The sequence below is a fragment of the Balaenoptera acutorostrata genome, chromosome 3 (assembly GCF_949987535.1).
Source record: "Balaenoptera acutorostrata chromosome 3, mBalAcu1.1, whole genome shotgun sequence".
NCBI lineage: Eukaryota > Metazoa > Chordata > Mammalia > Artiodactyla > Balaenopteridae > Balaenoptera > Balaenoptera acutorostrata.
The window spans coordinates 149,552,820-149,567,009 of record NC_080066.1 but is presented as its reverse complement, the minus strand read 5'-3'; the positions used below and the strand labels follow the sequence as shown (position 1 = coordinate 149,567,009).

The following is a 14,190-nucleotide window of genomic DNA, read 5'->3' as shown; positions in this document are numbered from 1 at the left end:
CTGTGTTTATTAGTTGGCTTTCTGCTATAAAGAAAAGCTTTCCTTTCCCCCCTACTTATTTATTTATATCATGGTAGACTCTTGGATTCTTATTTATTCAACGAGTTATATTTCTTTACTATCATTAATTTATACTGATGCTCAAATTGTCCCAGATTGGGCCAATGGGAACCGTTTCAAGCTGATTCTTAGGTCATTTTGACATGACCTTGTCATTCATTGAGGATTTTCTTTATGTTTTGGCACAATAAGATATCCCAGGCTCATTCCAACCCTGGAGTCAGCCATTTCTCTAAGGATCCCTAGTTCCTTTTGGTGGAGAATATATTTGGAAATCAAGATCTGTGTGCTAGGTGTGTTCATTTGCTACTAGGGTGTCATGGCTTCTGGGCTTTGTCAGCTGATAGAGTTAAGAAATAGATACATACTGGGACTTCTCTGGCGGCCCAGTGGTTAAGACTCTGTGCTTCCACTGCAGGGGGCATGGGTTCGATCCCTGGTTGGGAAACTAAGATCTTGCATGCTGTGTGGCACGGCCAAAAAAAAAAAGAAAAAGAAATAGATATGTACATATGTGTGTGACATGAGTGAATGCATATACGTCCACACACATATCTATCTGTCTATTCTATAAATATTAAAAGCAACCAATTCACACTGATAACACCAATTCCAGTTTATCATCACAGGGTTCACTCTGTTCTCTTTCACATTTGTAACTTTCTTCCACATTGATGAGAATTGTTTCTTGTTATCCACAATGTTTGTACTTACTTACTTAATCCTAGAATAACAGAAAGTTGTTTTAGAGTTGCTAACCTATACCTCTACAAAAAAAGAAACGTCTTAATTAGAATTCAGTATTTACTTAGAGTTCTTTTTGTCTTTAGTTTGTAGATATATAGTTAAGATACTGTGTTTAAAAATTACTTGGGTTAATTTTTTTTTTTCAGTGTGGTTACACTACTCATTTATCAGATGTTCCAGTTCATTTGGTTCTGTTTTGAATTCCATTTTAGTTTTTCCCCTCATTATTATTGATTACTTTGTTTTGTTGTTGTTCTGTGGGATGTGAGTTGTTAGCATAGTTCTTAATGGCAGACCTGTCCAAAAGAGATTCTGAGTATCATACCCCTTCCTCACTTCTTCTTTCTTTTCCACCTTATTCCTACCTGCCCCTCTCGAAGAAATGAACCTATTTAGTCTCTAGTTTACCTTTACTGTATTTCTGCTGCACAAATGAATAGATGTTTTCTTATTTCCCCTTTTTACACAAAAGGCAACATATTATCTGAACTTTTGCACTTTGCTTATTTTCCACTTATTTAAGCATGAACTTTGAGATAAAGATATTAACCCTAGTATTTTTTCAACTTTTTATTTCCAGCAAAGCTCCTTTTTCTTTCACTTACATTATTTTAAAATTTCACTTAACAGAAAAGTACACAAAATAATAGTACAGTTCATTGTACCTGTGTAAACTTACCATGCAGGTAAAGAAGTTGAACATTGCCAATACCCCAGAAGCTCCTTTATGTCCCCTCCTAATCACAATGTTTGTCCTGATTAGAGGTCACACTTATCCTCAGTTTTATGGTGATCATTTGTTTTCTTTACATTTTTACCACATCACCTTGCATCCCTAAATAAATTTTTAGTTTTGATTGCCTACTTTTTATTTTTAGTATGAATAGATTCAGTATGTATATTTCATGTATGACTTATTTTGTTCAATATTATGTTTGTGACATTTATCAGCGTTGTTTCATGTTATTGTGGTTCTCTTATTTTCATTTCTGTTCAGTATTCCTTTACATACATGTATTACAACTTAAAAAAATCCATTCTAATGGTGATGGACATTTGGATTGTTTGTAGTTTTGGGCTATTGTGAAAAATTGCTTTTATGAATATTCTTTTTGGTGTATATTATAGGCTGAATTGTGTCATCTCACCCCCCTCTCCACCCCCAACATGTTGAAGTCCTAACTCCCAGTACCTCAGAATGTGATATTATTTGGAAATAGGGTCATTGCAGATGTTATTAGTTAAGATGAGGTCATGCTAGAGTAGGCTGAGACCCTATTCTGATGTGACTGGTGACCTTATAAAAAGAATGCCACATGAAGAGACAAAGGGAGACACCATGTGAAGATAGAAGATTGGAGTGTTGGCATCTATAAGCTTAAAAACACCAAAAATTGACACCAAATTACCAAAAGCAAAGAAGAGGCAAGGAAGGATTCCCCTGTAGGCTTCAGGGGGAACATGGCCCTGCACATACCTTGATTCTGGACTACTAGCCTTCAGAACTTTGAGATAATAAATTTCTATTGTTTTATTTTCCAGTTTATACTCCCACCAGCAGTGTGCGAGAGTTCCTATTGTCCACACCTTTGTTGACCCTTGATACTGTCAACTAAAGAAAATTTTAGTCATTCTGATGGGTATACAGTGGTATCTTGTTGAGGCTGAAATTTGTATTTCCTGGTGATTTGATGATGTTAAGCATTCTTTCCTGTGATTGTTGGCTACTTGAATATCCATTTTTGTGAAGTGTGTCTTTTGCACATTTTTCTACTGTTTTGTCTGTGTTTGTCTTACAGAGTAAGAAGAGTCCTTTGTATGTTTGGATAAGAGTCCTTTGTTGGTAACATGTATTGTGTTTAAATGTATCTTCTCTCCACTCTGGCTTGCCTTTTTACCCTTCTTAATTTTAACGTAACTCAGTTTGTCAATCTTCTCCTTTATTGTTAATGCTTTTCTGTGTCTTGTTTGAGGTTTTTCCCTACATTGAGGTTATGAAGATATACTCCTCTGTGATTATCTACAAGCTTTATTATTTTACATTTCACATTCAGGAGTATAGTCCATTTGGTTGGGATTGATCTATAAATCAATTTGGGGAGAACTGACAATTTAGCAATATCGAGTATTCAGAACCACAGACTTGTTATATTCCTCCTTTTATTTAGGTTTTCTTTAATTTCTCTGAGTAAAGTTATGAGCTTTCAGAGTACAGGTCTTGTACATGTTTTGTTAAAGTTACCCCTAAGCATAACATGTTTTTTTGATGCTGTTGTAAAAGATGTTTAAAAAATTTTAATTTCCATTTGTTTGTCTCTAGTATATAGACCTTGTATCCTGTTACTTTACTAAATTCAATAATTAGTTCTGGTAGCTTTTTTATGCATTGCTTAGGAATTTCTACATCCATGATCAATGTCATCTGGGAATAAAGAGTCTTATCTTCAACCTGTATACCTTTCAAAAAATTGTGGTAAAATATAAATAACATAAAATTTACCATTTTAAGCACTTTAAGTATACAATTCATTGGCATTAACTACATTCACATTGTTGTGCAGCTATCATCACCATCTCCAGAACTTCTTCGTCGTTCCAAACTGAAACTCTACTCATTAAACACTCCCTTTTTTCCCCTTCCTCCAGCCCCTGGCATCCACCATTCTACTTATGTCCTGATGCATTTGACTGCTGTTGGTATCTCATATAACTGGACTCATACAATATTTGGTTTTTTTGTGTCCAGCTTATTTCACTTAGCATAAGGTCTTCAAGGTTCATCCATATTCTAGCATGTGTCAGAATTTCCTTTTTGAGGTTAAATAATATTTTGTTGTATGTATCTGTGTATGCACACACACATTCTGTTTATTCATGCGTCAGGCCATGGACATTTGAGTTGCTTCCACCTTTTCACTATTGTAAATAATGCTAGTACAGGGACTTCCCTGGTGGTCCAGTGGTTAAGACTCTGCACTCCCAATGCAGGGGGCCCGGGTTCGATCCCTGGTCAGGGAACTAGATCCCACATGCCACAACTAAAAGAGCCTGCAGGCCGCAGCTAAAGAACCTGTGTGCCACAACTAAAGATCCCGCACGCAGCAACGAAGATCCCACCTCCCACAACTAAGACCCAGCGCAGCCAAACAAATGAATAAATAAATATTTTTAAAAAAATAATGCTGGGGGCTTCCCTGGTGGCACAGTGGTTGGGAATCTGCCTGCTAATGCAGGGGACACGGGTTCGCGCCCTGGTCTGGGAAGATCCCACATGCCGTGGAGCAACTAAGCCCGTGCGCCACAACTACTGAGCCTGCACGTCTGGAGCCTGTGCTCCGCAACAAGAGAGGCCACGACAGTGAGAGGCCCGTGCACCGCGATGAAGAGTGGCCCCCGCTTGCCGCAACTAGAGAAGGCCCTAGCACAGAAACGAAGACCCAACATAGCAATCAATCAATTAATTAATAAATAAATCTTTAAAAAAAAATAATGCTGCTACAAACAGTGATGTACAAATATCTGGCAATGCATGTGGGAAGGGGTGCAGAGCCTCCATGCCCTTTCGGGGTGCACCACTCTCCGAATCTCCCCATGTTCACTGACTGGAAAGCTTTCAGAACCTTGTCCTTTTAGGGTTTTTATGGAGGCTTCATTACATGGATATGATTGATTAAATTATTGGCTATTGGTGATCAAACCCAACTTCAGCCCCCTTTCCATCCCCAGGGGTGGGGGTGGGGTGGTATCGAAACCCTCTAGTCACAAGGTTGGTTCCTCCAGTGACCAGCTCCCATTTTTAGGTGACATAGGGGCTTTCCAAAAGTCACCTCATTAACATCACAAAAGACACCATGGTTCTCCTCTCAGGAAATTCCAAGGGTTTTAAGAGTTCTGTGCCAGGAAGAAGAAGACCAAATATATATTTCTTATTATAAATCACAATATCACACCTAACAATTATTGAGGTTGACCATCTTTTTATGTGCATATTGGTCATTTGTGTATTCTTTTTTTACATAAAATATTTTAATAAATTTAATTATAAAATTAAAGCAGAATATTTGTATATCTTTGGAGAAATGTCTATTCAAGGCTTTGGCACATTTAAAAATATTTTTTAATTAAGGTATAGTTGATTTACAATATTATGTAAGTTTCAGATGTACAACATAGTGGTTCACAATTTTTAAAGATTATACTCCATTTATAGTTATTATAAAATATTGGCTATATTTCCTGTGCTATACAATATATCCTTGTAGCTTATTTATTTTATACATAGTAGTTTGTACCTCTTAATACCCTTCTATCTTGCCCCTCCCCACTTTCTCCCCACTAACCCCTTATTGGTCATATCATTTGCAAATATTTTCTCCCATTCAGTAGGATGTCTTTTTGTTTTGTCAGTGGTTTCCTTTGCTGTGCAGAAGCTTATAAGTTTGATTAGGTCCCATTTGTTTATTTTTGCTTTTATTTGTTTTGCTTTAGAAGACAGATCCAAAGATCTATGATTTATGTCAAAGAGTGTTCTGCCTATGTTTTTTTCTAAAAATTTTATGGTTTCTGGTCTTACATTTAGATCTTTAACACATTTTAAGTTTATTTTTGTATATGGTGTGAGAAAATGTTTTAATTTCATTCTTTCACATGTAGCTGTTCAGTTTTCCCAGCACCACTTATTGAAGAGACTGTCTTTTCTTCATTGTATATTCTTGCCTCCTTTGTTGTAAATTAATTGACCATAAGTGCATGGGTTTATTTCTAGACTCTCTCTGTATTCTGTTCCCTTGATCTGTGTGTCTCTTCCTGTGCTAGTACCATACTGTTTTGGTTACTGTATCTTTGTAGTGTAGTCTGAAGTCAGGGAGTGTGATACCTCCACCTCAGTTCTATCTCAAGATTGTTTTGGCTTTTCAGGGTCATTTGTGTTTCCATGCAAAATTTAAAATTATATGTTCTAGTTCTGTGAAAAAATGCCATTGGTATTTCAGTAGGTACATTGAATCTGTAGATAACCTTGGGTAGTATGGTCATTTTACCAATATAAATTTTTCTGGTCTATGAACACAGTATGTCTTTCCATCTGTGTCATCTTCAAGTTTTTTCATCAGTGTCAGTGTTCCGAGTTCAGATCTTTTACCTCCTTAGGTAAGTATATTCCTAGGTATTTTATTCTTTTTGATGCAATTGAAAATGGAGTTGTTTCCTTATTTTCTCTTTCTGATAGTTTGTTGTTAGTAGATAGAAATGCAACAGATTTCTGTATATTACTTTTGTATCCCGCAACTTTACTGAACTCATTGATGAACTCCAGTAGTTTTTGGTAGCTTCTTTTGGATTTTCTACATATAATATCATGCCATCTGCAAACAGTGACAGTTTTACTTCTTCATTTCCAATTTGGATTCCTTTTATTTATTTGTCTTGTCTGATTGCTGTGGCTAGGACTTCCAATACTCTGTTGAATAAAAAGTGGCAAGTGTGTGCATCCTTTTCTTGTTCCTGATTTAGATGAAATGCTTTCAGCTTTTGACCATTGAGTATGATGTTAGCTGTGGGCTTATCATATATGGCCTTTATTATGTTGAGGTATGTTCCCTCTATACCACCCACTTTCTGGAGAGTTTTTTTTTTTATCATAAATGGATGTTGAATTTTGTCAAAATCTTTTACTGCATCTATTGAAATGATTATGATTTTTATTTTTCAATTTGTTAGTATGTATCACATTTATAGATTTATGGATATTGAGCCATCCTTGTATTCCTGGGATAAATCCCACTTGATCATGGAATATGATCTTTGTAATGTACTGTTGAGTTTGGTTTACTAATGTTTTGTCAAAGATTTTTACATCTATGTTCATCAGTGATTATTGGTCTCTAATTTTATTTTTTTCTGATAATCTTTGTCTTGTTTGGATATCAAGGTGATGTTGGTCTCAAACAATGAGTTTGGAAGTGTTCCTTCCTCTGCAATTTTTTGTAATAGTTTGAGAAGGATAGGTGTTAACTCTTCTCTAAATGTTTGGAGCATTCACCTGTGTAGCTCTCTGGTTCTGGACCTTTGTTTTTGGGGAGTTTTAAAAAATTGCTGATTCACTTTCATTACTGGTAATTTGTCTGTTCATGTTTTCTATTTCTTCCTGGTTTAGTCTTGGGAGATTGTACATTTCTAAGAATTTGTTCATTTCATCTAGGTTCTTCATTATTGGCCTATAGTTGTTCACAGTAATCTTTTATGATCCTTTGTATTTCTGTGGTTATAACTTCTTTTCCATTTCTGATTTGGGCCCTCTCTCTTTTTTTCTTGATGAGTCTGGCTAAAAGTTTATCATTTTTGTTTCTCTTTACAAAGAACCAGCTCTTAGTTTCATTGATCTTTTCTTTCTTTTTTTAGTCTCTATTTCATTTATTTCTGCTCTGATCTTTATGATTTCTTTCCTTCTAACTAACTTTGAGTTTTGTTTGTTCTTCTTTTTCTAGTTCCTTTAGGTGTAAGTTGGGTTGTTTGAGATTTTTTCTTATTTCCTGAGGTAAGGTTGTATTGCTATAAACTTCCCTTTAGTGCAGCAATTCATTGGTTATTTAGTAACATATTTTTAGCCTCCACGAGTTTGTGTCTTTTGCAGTTTTTTTCTTGTAGTTGATTTCTAGTCTCATAGTGTTGTGGTCAGAAAAGATGCTTGATATGATTTCAACTTTCTTAAATTTACTGAGACTTGTTTTGTGGCCTAGCATGTGATCTATCCTGGAGAATGTTCCATATGCATTTCAAAAGAATATGTGTTCTACTGGTCTAAGTGTGCCCTTGTTTCCCTACTGATTTTCAGTCTGGATGATCTGTCCATTGATGTAAGTGGAGTGTTAAAGTTCCCTACTACTATTGTGTTACTCTCAATTTCTCCCTTTTAGTCTGTTAATATTTTCTTTCTATATTTAGGTGGTCCTACAATGGGTGTGTATATATTTACAATTTCTATATTTTCTTGGATTGATCCTTTGATCATTATGTAATGTACTTCTTTGTTTCCTGTAACAGTCTTTGTTTTAAAGTGTATTTTCTCTGATATAAGTATTGCTACTTTGGCTTTCTTTTGATTTCCATTTGTATGAAATACCTTTTTCCATCCCTTTACGTTTAGTCTATGTGTGTCTTTAGATCTGAAGTGAGTCTTTTGTAGGCAGCATATACATGAGTCTTGTTTTTGTATCCATTCAGCCACTCTATGTCTTTTAATCGGAGCATTTAGACTATTTACATTTAAAGTAATTATTGATATGTATGTTCTTATTGCCATTTTTATTGTTTTTGCAGTTCTTTTTTGTTTCTTCTTCTTTTGTTCTTTTGTGGTCTGGTGACTATTTTTAGTGTTATGTTTGGATTCCTTTCTCTGTGTGTGTGTATCTGTTACAGATTTTTGGTTTGAAGTTACCATGAGCTTTATATGTAGCTATCTGTCTATCTATGCTGTTTTAAGTTGCTAATCTCTTAATTTCAAACATTTTAATAACCCTGCATTTGTACTCTCCTCCTGTCATGATTACTGTTTTTGACATACTTTGTATCTAGTTGTTTTGATATCCCTTAACTGTTTACTGTAGATATAGATGATTTTACTGCTTTTGTCTTTTAACCTTCCTACACATTTTGTATGTGGTTGATTTTGTTACCTTTACTGTATATTTGCCTTTGCCGATGACCTTTATCCTTTCGCAATTTTCATGTTTCTAGTTGCGGCCTTTTCATTTTTGCTTAGAGAAGTCCCTTTTACAATTCTTGTAAAGCTGGTTTGGTGGTGCTGAGCTCTTTCAGCTTTTGCTTGTCTGTAAAACTTACGATCTCTCAATCAAATCTGAGTTAGAGCCTTGCTGGGTACAGCATTCTTGGTTGTAGGTTTTTCCTTTTTCATCACTGTAAATATATTGTGCCTCTCCCTGCCTACAAAGTTTCTGCTGTAAAGTCAGCTTCATGGCCTTATGGGAATTCCCTTGTATGTAACTTGTTGCTTTTCCCTTGTTGCTTTTAATATTCTCTCTTTACCTTTAATTTTTGCCATTTTACTTATAATGTGTCTTGGTGTGTTTCTCTTTGGGTTGATCCTGTTTGGGACTCTTTGTGCTTCCTGTACTTGTATTACTTGTATGTCTGTTTCCTTTCCCATCTTAGGGAAGTTTTTAGCTGTTATGTTTTCAAGTATGTTCTCTGCCACTTTCTCTCTTCTCCTTCTGGAATCCCTATATTGTGAATGTTAGTATGTTTGATGTTGTCCCAGAGATCTCTTAAACTGTTCTCATTTCTTTTCATTCTTTTTTCTTTTTTCTGTTCAGCTTCAGTGATTTCCACTATTCTGTCTTCCAGCTTGCTGATCTGTCTCTCTGTATCATTTACTATACTGTTGATTCCTTTTAGTGTATTTTTCATTTCAGTTATTGTGTTCTTCATCTCTGTTTGGTTGCTCTTTATATTTTCCTAGTCTTTGTTAAAGACTTCTAACTTCTTGCTCTGCATCCATTCTTCTCCCGAGTTCTTTGGTCATCTTTACAATCATTACCCTGAACTCTTTCTTAGGTAGAGTGCCTATCTCCCCTTCACTTAGTTCTTCTTCTGGGGTTTTATCTTGTTCCTTCATTTGGAATATGTTCCTCTGTTGCCTCATTTTTGCCTAGCTTGCTTTTTTATTTCTGTTACTGGTAGATTGGTTATGTTTCCCAACCTTAGAGAAGTGACCTTTTGTAGGAGACATCCTATGTGTCCCAGCAGTGCAGTCCCCTCTCGGCATCTGAGCTGTATGCTCTAGGGGTGCCCCCTATGTGGGCTGAGTGGGTCCTTCTGTTGTGGTGGGCTGACTACTGTGGGTGGTCTAGTAGGCTTGGTTGGCCTCCAGTATCTTTGGTTGCCAGGCCCTGCCTGTGCAGAGGCTGCTGGCTGCTGGTTGGTGGGGCTGGGTCATGAGTCGGCTGGCTGCAGGACCCCAGGGCTAGTGCCGGCCCTCTGGTTTGTAGAGCCAGGTCCTAAACTCTGGCTGCAGGGCCCAGGGGTTCCAGAGCTGGTGTCGGACTGCTGGTGGGTGGGGCCAGTTCCTGACACAGCTGGCTGCAGTGTCTGAGGTGTCTTAAAGCTTGTGTTGGCCTGCTTGTGGGTGGGCTGGGTCTGCAGGCTGCAGGACTGCAGTTGTCCTGCAGCTGGTGCCTGCCCACTGGTGGGAAGAGCTTGGCCCCAGTTCCTGTGGCTGCAGGACCTTGGGGGTATCAGGTCTAGTGCCTGCACACTGGTGTGTGGGGCTGGGTCCTGGGCCCTGTGTTGGGCAGGGCCGTGTCCAGGGGCAGCTGTGGGCTCAGGGGTTCTTAAGGCAACCTGCCTGCTGGTGGGTGGGGCTGTGTCCCTGCCTAGTTAGTTGCTTGACCTGTGGCATCCCAGTACTGGTGCCTACAGGCTGTTGGGCGGGGGCAAGGCTGGGTCCTGAGGCTGATAAGCTAGAGGGAGGATTCCAAAATGATGCTTGCCAGCACCAGTGTCCATGTGGTAGAACAACATCCCTAAAATGGCCACCACCAGTGTCTGTGTCCCCAGGGTGAGCTCCAGTTGCCTCCTGCCTCTCCGGAGACTCCAAGATCAGCAGGTAGGTCTGACCCAGGCTCCTTTCAAATAACTGCTTCTGTTCTGCATCCAGGAGTATGTGAGATTTTGTGTGCTCCCTTTACTTTGTCTCCATTCCTCCTTCCTTCCATCAGCTCAGATCAAGGAAGTAACAAGGATTAAAAAGATCCTGAGGTGGGGTTATGCTTTGGTGTGTTAGTGGATCAGCAAGGAGAACAGCTGAAAAGGAGTGAACAAAGTGCAGAATAGGTAGGAGATGAATCAGAGAGATAAGGAGGGAGGGATGGGTAGTGGTGGCAGGAGTTGTATTGGGTAGGACTTTATAGAACATTCTATAGACTGTTATTGTGAATGAGATGGGAAATCATTGGAGGATTCTGAGCAAAGTGATGACGATATGATGCATCATTACTTGTAGAAGAATTCACTCCGTCTCCTGTGTGGGAATTGAGTGTTGAGGATCAGAATGGAAACAGAAGACAAATTAGGAGGCTATGGCAGTAATCAAGGTGAAAGATGATGGTAGCTTTGACCATGTGGTAATAGTGGAGGTGGTGAAAAGTAATCATTCTATGTATATTCTGAAGGTTGAAACAATAGGATTTGCTCACAGATTAGATATGAAGTAACAAAAAGAAGAATCAAGGATGACTAAGATTTTTGTTCTGAGCATCTCAAAAGATAGACTTGTCATTAACTGGGGTGGGGAAGACTGAGACAAGCAGATTTAGGGATGAGGGTGGGAGGGGAGAGATAAATAATTCAGTTTGGACATACTTATTTTGAGGTGTTAATTAGACATTCAAGTTGTGATGACAAGTAGGCAGTTGGAAGCATGTATCTGGATATTAAAGAAGTCTCAGGCTGGAGGTCACATTTTGGAGTCATCTGCATGTATATGGTCTTTAGTACCATGAGGTGGGATGAGATCACCAGTAGGATGAGTGCAGAGAGAGGGGAAAAATATCCAAGGACTAAGCACTAAAACACTCCAACATTTAGAGTTGTGGAGATAGAAAGAATAGCAATGGATATGAGTAGCAGCAGCCAGTGAAGTGAGCCCCTGAAAACCAAATGAAGAAAGCAATTCAAGGAGGAGGGAGTGGTTAACTTTGTCAAATGCCAATGATAAGTTTTTGAAGATGTTGTTCCTTTTTCGTGAAATTTTTACATTTTGCCTCCCAGCTTGCTTATTTTTACTTCATTTTCACGTCTCAGATCAAGTGTCTTCCTCAGGGAAGCCTTCTCTGACTCAAACTAGTTTATACATTTTCATAGGCCCTAACATTCTCTTTTGGGAGTTCTCAACACAATTGTACTTAATTATTTGTTTAATGTCTGCCTCCTGTATTAGACTTTAACTTCCATAAGCAATATCAGAGTTGATTGTTGCTACATCCCCAGCATTTCTCACCGTGCCCAACAGCAGTAAATGTTTGCTGAATGAAAGGAGGAATGAATGAACACCCACGTCCATGTATGCTATGACTAGCACATTTTAGGATGACTTAGAAAACTCCACCCTAACACTCTTGGCCTGGTTCATACTTTGGAACTTGAGCAACACCAAAGCAAAATGCTGAGTTCTTGGCCTTGACTTTTTTTTTTTTTAACATCTTTATTGGAGTATAATTGCTTTACAGTGGTGTGTGAGTTTCTGCTTTATAACAAGGTGAATCAGCTATATGTATACGTATATCCCCATATCTCCTCCCTCTTGCGTCTCCCTCCCAACCTCCCTATCCCACCTCTCTAGGTGGTCACAAAGCACCGAGCTGATCTCCCTGCGCTATGCTTGCCCTTGACTTTTGCCTATGAGGAACAGCAGAGAGTGTGGAGGGCAACACCACCATCCTTACTATGTGACAGTTGTTTTATATGCGCTGTCTTTAATGTTCACATCAATCCTGTAGGCAACTGATAGTGGTGTTACAATCAAGGAAGTAAAAATTTGCAGAGATTAAAATGTGGAAGTACTATTGCTAATAAGTGGCAGAACTCGGATTCTCCAACTTTAAAGTCTGTGCACTGTCTTCTATGCTATGCAGATTTTTAACTCTTAGTTTAATGATTAAGAATACAGCCTAGGTTCAAATACTACACTTTTTGCCATCTGTGTCCTTGAGTATGTTATCCAATCCTTCTGGGCCCGGTTTCTCCAACTATAAAATGGGGATAACAGCAATACCTACATGTCAGGATTGTTTTTTGAAAGTTAAATTAATTAATATTATTTTAGATTAGAACCTGATACTTGATAAGCATTCAGTAAGGGTTGGCTGCTTTCATTATCACTTGTCCTTCTGAGGTGACTCAGTTTAGCTGTCACCTCTTTTAGGAAACCTTTCTGATTGCCTCTTCTCCCCTCCAATAACTTATGCTTCCAAGAACCCTGTGTACACCATCTTAGAGCACTTATCCTACTCTACTGTAATTCTGTAAATTCTCACATCTATTTATCCCAGCTAGACATGGAGCAACTTTAGAGGGCAGGAGGGTCTCCACAGCTCTGTACAGTGTACTTGGCACTACACACACACACACACACACACACACACACACACACACACACACAATGTTTGAAAGTTAGGTAATTCATCAGCACAATTACCCAGAGACATCTAATTTGGGTGCTAAAGGCAGCTAGAGTCTCCAGGGTTCCTTTCTAGTAGCCAGGTTGGTAACTATAAGGTTTGGCGCCTGTTTGTTATTTTTATTTTAGATTAGACTTTTCCTTGCCAGATTCCTTTCCGAAACTAATTCACTGGAGATCTTTTGAGACCATTACCTGCTTTTATGAAAACCATAAAAACAGAAAGCACATTTTCCTGTGCTTTCCTTTGACTCCATGAGTTTTGCCTTTTAATATCTTTTTGTAATTCTCACCTCATTTCTGGCTCTTTGTTTATTAGCCTTATTCTTTCCTCTGATTTCCTCTACCATTTCTACTTCAGATATTACAAAGGAGCCTATACCTTTTAATGCTTTGTCTTAGTTATTATGCCACACACTTGTTCCCTTATACTTGGTTAAAGGGTGTAGCCACAGAGCTAATATAATGAAAGCACTGGAACACATTTCCAGGGTTTCCTGCTGAGAGCAACCCTGCCTTAAATAGAAAGAACTAAATACTAAGGAAAAGCAAAAGACATTTAATTTTGGAAGTTAGGCGCCTGCTTATCTTTTGATTAAATGTAGAGAACCAAGAATATCTGCCTTTAATCAGACTTTCTAAATTAATGAACTGTGGGTCGTTGGGCAATGATCATGCAATGTCTTCTCTTTCCAAAGACATTTTCTTTAAATCAGTGAATATTTTGCAATACTCTATTTCCTATTTTAAGTACTTTTACTCTTGAGTAGGGACGCTTAAAAACAGAGTAGTACTCTGATAAAAACATACGATACTGAGGCAAGGAAAAAGAGTTGGGCTGGAATTACTGTGTAAAGAATTGTTAATAGTGAGGGAAGGACACTGCCCCTTGGAGCGGGACCGCTGTCTGAGCTTTCTGCATAGGCTGTAAAGTCACAGTAGGGGGGAGCACACTCGTATCCACAGTGGCAATGTTTTTCATCGTTGTATACTCCTCTCTTATGACATTTCTACAATTTGCAGAATTGAGGGTTGAATAATTGACACAGCTCCTTCTCGTACATATCTTGCCTAGAGCATGCAAGGTGCCATCTTTTACTTCTCCAATATCAACTGTATCCCTCCCAAAGTGGTAGCTGGTTTCCCAACACTTGGTACCGTTAACAGTGTTATCTGAATTATGACGTTGT

General features: G+C 38.2%; 1 non-coding gene across 1 annotated transcript; it reads left to right on the top strand.

Moving 5' to 3' along the window:
• The first annotated feature begins 3,752 nt into the window (after positions 1-3,752).
• Positions 3,753-3,825, top strand: TRNAG-CCC (transfer RNA glycine (anticodon CCC)). The gene has a single exon. It is a non-coding gene; the product is annotated as a tRNA-Gly (tRNA).
• Positions 3,826-14,190: the final 10,365 nt, after the last annotated feature.